The sequence below is a fragment of the Salmo salar genome, chromosome ssa09, assembly GCF_905237065.1.
Source record: "Salmo salar chromosome ssa09, Ssal_v3.1, whole genome shotgun sequence".
NCBI lineage: Eukaryota > Metazoa > Chordata > Actinopteri > Salmoniformes > Salmonidae > Salmo > Salmo salar.
The window spans coordinates 125,744,221-125,750,350 of NC_059450.1; the positions used below are offsets into that span (position 1 = coordinate 125,744,221).

The following is a 6,130-nucleotide window of genomic DNA, read 5'->3' on the forward strand; positions in this document are numbered from 1 at the left end:
GAACTACATGAAATGATGCCAGATATACATTCTACAGACCCTGTTGAGTACTCCCAACAATACTTTTACTCCATCACTTAGAACTGTTTTTGCTCTATAAGCCAATATGTATTCCATATACTGTACAGTGATTCACATTGGGGATATTTATGACCTTGGAACATGTTTTAAAACCCACATTTAATGCAAATGTCACCTTAATATGAACAAATATGAACCATTGTTAATTTTTAGACAATTATTTTTCATATATCATTAATAAATTCAGGTTGTTGACACTTTTATACTATTACGTGGTGGACTTTTATTTAGAACATTTCAGAAATTCCGTTACCCGGAAGTACTTTTTATTGTTGCTGATGAGACGCTGAGTTCGCAAATCAAATACCCAATTGTGGTGCCAACCTGACAGTGAAAAACAAGTAAGTTAACCTTTATATATTGTAGTTTAAATTAGTTTGTAGTAAAGTGTTGACTTACATTACATACTGTAGCCACCTCAGTCGTTATTTCAAATAATTCTGGTGACTTTACAGCAATTGCTAGCTAGCCGAACTTTTACTAGCTAGCTAAATACACGTCTCATAGTCACGTCATGAGACTTGTACATGAAAGAGGAATATAATAATATTCTATCTCCCCATTTAGAGTTTATGGTTTAGCACAGAAATGCCCTTATCAAGATGGTGTGTTAAAGACATTTCCTAACAGACCTGCTAACTTTATTTGTTGTTAATTTTAAGGTTGGATCCAACATGCAGTACCTCCAGCAGGCAGAGAGGCAAGAACCATTCCTCCAACAGCTCAGGGACAAGCTACAATATTCACAGTCCTGTTAGGCTGGACAATAGAGCGAGTCAAAATTCACCCCAGGCTGAAAAACGGCTTAAGAACGTTGGATAAGCTGGAACACTAGCGCGAGCTCATAGCAAATAAATGGAATCGAACGGCCGCAGATGTTTTGACCGGAGTGACGCTTAGAATTCCATTTCGCCAAAATGGCACAATTTTTGTTGATCCCTTTTCATTTTACCACTACAATCTGCTCGTCAGACGAAACTGATAAAAAAGCAACTGGGGTAGAAAGTAAACCTCCGCACCTCGATGGTGTCAACTGTGCTTATGGCTGCGTAATGAGGAAGTACGGAAAAAATGAAAACTTCTGACTATTTCTGGTCTAGCGATCGATGACAAATGAGCTCGCTTCCCAGACTGTTCCTCTGCATAGGCAAACAATGGGGGGAGCTCAGCTTTCCAAGTGAAAACAAGTATTTTTGGGCTAGCGTTTGATGACAGTGGAGCTTGCGGCCCAGACTTAAATAATTAAAAGAGGAAATTCTCCTGATTAAAATGGCGTTTGACTTGTGTTAGGGTTTGATCAACTATTTGTTTGCATAACCTATATAATATAACAAAGAAGCTATGCTATAATATTAAGTTTATACTCTATATGATAAGAGCATACTGCTGTGTGAGAGGAAGGGGCCATGGGATGGTGAGTCATATGGAAAGAATGCAGATGCTGTAAATCAGGGATGTGGAAGAGCTTGTTAAAAGATATGGGCAGGATATGGGTGAAATGTATATGCGGAGGGGTGTCAGGGTTTTAGAGAACTGCATTGTGCAACAAGATAAATCGACTGCCAAAGATAATAACTACGCCCGGCAACAGGAGGCGTCTCGAGGTTGGGACCAACCTGCACGCCAACGATAGGATGAGTAAGTTTAAACCACGCTCATCCTCCCTCTGACAGGCCAGCAGTGAGTGGGAACTATCTCTGTCAGAGTATTTAATGAAAAGCAAAGGATGTGTAACTGAGTTCTCTGTCTGCCCTGCGTGGTGACACAGCGAGCCCGTATATACGAACATCATATTTACCATAAATGTGTTTGCATTAATTAAAGTACAAAGAAATCAGAAGTTACTCTGTGTTAACTGTTTTATTCCAATACCAAATTGAATTGACGCGACCCGACACTTGAAAGAAATCCAAATATACACATTGCGAGATATTTGGCAAAATAGACAGACATGCCTATATTTCTCCTATAGGAAACAATGGGACGACCTCAGAGTTCCAAGATTAATTTTTTATTTTTATTTTGTTTACATTTTAACTATAAACAACGTAAGCAGGTCTCATTGCCAACAATAGCGAAGCAGGCATTGTGACGTTGAACAATAAGCTGGAAATAGAATGTTCGGAAGGCGAGTTGGTGCCACAGCGCTCAATAGAACTAACAGGAGCTGGCAGGGTGAAAAATGCCCTAAAATAAGGCCTGTTTTTTTGTGAGAACTTCAAAACGACAGCAAGCAGCTGGGAAATATCACGAGGGAAAAAAGTATTCGATCCCCTGCTGATTTTGTACGTTTGCCCACTGACAAAGAAATGATCAGTCTATAATTTTAATGGTAGGTTTATTTGAACAGTGAGAGACAGAATAACACAACAAAAAAATCCAGAAAAACGCATGTCAAAAATGTTATAAATTGATTTGCATTTTAATGAGGGAAATAAGTATTTGACCCCTCTGCAAAACATGACTTAGTACTTGGTAGCAAAACCCTTGTTGGCAATCAGAGGTCAGACGTTTCTTGTAGTTGGCCACCAGGTTTGCACACATCTCAGGAGGGATTTTGTCCCACTCCTCTTTGCAGATCTTCTCCAAGTCATTAAGGTTTCGAGGCTGACGTTTGGCAACTCGAACCTTCAGCTCCCTCCACAGATTTTCTATGGGATTAAGGTCTGGAGACTGGCTAGGCCACTCCAGGACCTTCATGTGTTTCTTCTTGAGCCACTCCATTGTTGCCTTGGCCGTGTGTTTTGGGTCATTGTCATGCTGGAATACCCATCCACGACCCATTTTCAATGCCCTGGCTGAGGGAAGGAGGTTCTCACCCAAGATTTGACCGTACATGGCCCTGTCCATCGTCCCTTTGATGCGGTGAAGTTGTCCTGTCCCCTTAGCAGAAAAACACCCCCAAAGCATAATGTTTCCACCTCCATGTTTGACGGTGGGGATGGTGTTCTTTGGGTCATAGGCAGCATTCCTCCTCCTCCAAAAACGGCGAGTTGAGTTGATGCCAAAGAGCTCCATTTTGGTCTCATCTGACCACAACACTTTCACCCAGTTGTCCTCTGAATCATTCAGATGTTCATTGGCAAACTTCAGACGGGCATGTATATGTGCTTTCTTGAGCAGTGGGACCTTGCGGGCGCTGCAGGATTTCAGTCCTTCACGGCGTAGTGTGTTACCAATTGTTTTCTTGGTGACTATGGTCCCAGCCTCCTTGAGATCATTTACAAGATCCTCCCGTGTAGTTCTGGGCTGATTCCTCACCGTTCTCATGATCATTGCAACTCCACGAGGTGAGATCTTGCATGGAGCCCCAGGCCGAGGGAGATTGACAGTTCTTTTGTGTTTCTTCCATTTGCGAATAATCGCACCAACTGTTGTCACCTTCTCACCAAGCTGCTTGGCGATGGTCTTGTAGCCCATTCCAGCCTTGTGTAGGTCTACAATCTTGTCCCTGACATCCTTGGAGAGCTGTTTGGTCTTGGCCATGGTGGAGTGTTTGGAATCTGATTGATTGATTGCTTCTGTGGACAAGTGTCTTTTATACAGGTAACAAAGTGAGATTAGGAGCATTCCCTTTAAGAGTGTGCTCCTAATCTCAGCTCGTTACATGTATAAAAGACACCTGGGAGCCAGAAATCTTTCAGATTGAGAGGGGGTCAAATACTTATTTCCCTCATTAAAATGCAAATCAATTTATAACATTTGACATGTGTTTTTCTGGATTTTTTTGTTGTTATTCTGTCTCTCACTGTTCAAATAAACCTACCATTAAAATTATAGACTGATCATTTCTTTGTCAGTGGGCAAACGTACAAAATCAGCAGGGGATCAAATACTTTTTTCCCTCACTGTATGGTCATATTATGAAACTGGGCACCACAGCAAATGCAATGAACTCGTTTTTATCCGAAAAAAAAAGTTGTTAAATTTCATGTGTCCAGCCTAAACCTGTGTAATGTTTAATTCATTGCTGGACTTTTTGAAATTGTATGTAATTGTATTGTTTTAGAAATATACAAATAAAAGGATATGTATGGTTTAAACAGAAATCTCTGACACATGCGAGAAGTACCTTATTTAGGGCTCTCGAGTGGCGCAGTGGTCTAAGGCACTGCATCTCAGTGCTAGAGGCGTCACTACACACAGTCTGGTCTGAATCCAGGCTGTATCACAACCAGCCGTGATTGGGAGTCCCATAGGGCGGGACACAATTGGCCCAGCATCATCCGGGTTTGTAAATAAGAATTTGTTCTGACTTGCCTAGTTAAATAAAGGTTACATTTAAAAATGTAATGTTTATTTGTTTTAGTAGTTGGTGATAATTTCCAAAGTGTTAATACATTTGTGTTTACATCATTAAGCCTTTATGTATGTGTTATGAATTACCAAAGGTGTCTGACTTTATAGTAAGTCATGATACAAGGCATTTATGTACGTGTTATAAATGACTGAAGGGGCCTGACTTTAAAGTAAGTGCAGCTCCATTTCGATATACAGTCTTTATGGATGTGTTATGAATGACTGAAGGTGCCTCACTTCAAACTAAGTACTACAGGACACTACATAAAGTGTCAAAAAATAGGTTATTAATGTTCTACTGATTTATGAAGGTTCTCTCATGATTCATAGGATACTGTACGGTGTGAGAGGTATTTAAATGGGTTGATGGACCTGCATAGCTTGTGTGTGTGTATCAGAGCCAAGATGATATGGAGTTGTCCAACCTGTGGCTGATGTTTCAGCGGGGGAGTCAGGGAATGTGTCGAAAGACCTGATGGGCCCAATGCTGCGCGGTATGGCTCGTTTTTGTGTACGAGGAGCATGTAACTCGCTTCCAGAAGAAAGCCACTTTCAATTTCGTTAGGTTGGAGGCTTTCATCAAGGTAAGTGTTTCTTGGTGTAACGGCATTCCCAGACTATTGCACACACAGCACATATAAGCCTGGGATAGCTACCATTCAAAGTTGGCCTTAGTGGGAGTGACCATAGAATTCTATAGGATGGACCTTACTGAGTGAAGTATTTGTCATCGTCACTAGTTAACACAGTCAGAAAGTCAGAACTATGGCTAAACCCTGCCCATTTCCACAATTTATCTTCTGAAAATTAGATTTTAAACCTAACCCTAACTAATGAAGGTCAAATTTGTGTAATGTGACTAAGATGACTTTACTTTAGAAAGTATTCCAATCCTTCGACCCAACATGTGACCCTTTACAAAGCACATGGTTATATTATATCCAACATAGTTGGTTATGTCACATTTGACAATGATGATTATGACACAGTTATGACACATTTATGAACCATGACATACGGTTAAAGATACTAACACATTTATGTAGTGCTTGTGAAGGCTTTATGAAGCCTTTATAAGCTGAACGTAATTTAAAGCTCGACTGGAATGTTGCAAAAATATGACCAATGGCTCATTCGAGAGAAGACAACCTCCCGCGTTATGACATCGGCCAGCATTCAAATCTGTCTTGTATGATAGACGTTTTCGCAATCTAAAAGCCGTATTCCTATTAACTACCAGTGTAGTGAGAACAGCTTTATAAATATGCTACGTCATACCGACCAGAATTTCTGCCTGCTTGAACGCTAATAACTCAGATACACATGAAAACATGAAATGACCCAGGGAATCGATAGAAAAATCACAGAGATGCACAAAAACAATATAACACTCAAAATGGGTGAATCTTTCCTTTATATTCTATAGAAATACAGTCATTCATAGAGAATTGTAGATTAAACAGGGCATGTCTAGGCAATGTGACATGGCTAGCTAGATAGCAGTGTGCGTTAGTGACGGTCGCCGATGTGTTCAGAGGGTACCTGGTTCGTGCCCAGGTTTGGGCAAGGACAGGGAAGGAAGCAACACTGTTTCATATGGTCAAACTGACATTCTTAAATAACGAACGTAGTTTGGTTGGCTGGTACAGCACATCAGAAGAATACACATTAAAGCTAAAATCTGCAGTTGAAACAATTAAACAGCTGAAGGATCGGCATAGAGCAGGCATTCCCCACATTTTCAACAGTA

At 40.6% G+C, this 6,130-nt stretch overlaps 1 long non-coding RNA gene across 1 annotated transcript; it reads left to right on the forward strand.

Moving 5' to 3' along the window:
• Positions 1-328: 328 nt before the first annotated feature.
• Positions 329-1,925, forward strand: LOC123744732 (uncharacterized). Its single transcript, XR_006771163.1, has 2 exons — positions 329-422; positions 744-1,925. It is a non-coding gene; the product is annotated as an uncharacterized lncRNA (long non-coding RNA).
• Positions 1,926-6,130: the final 4,205 nt, after the last annotated feature.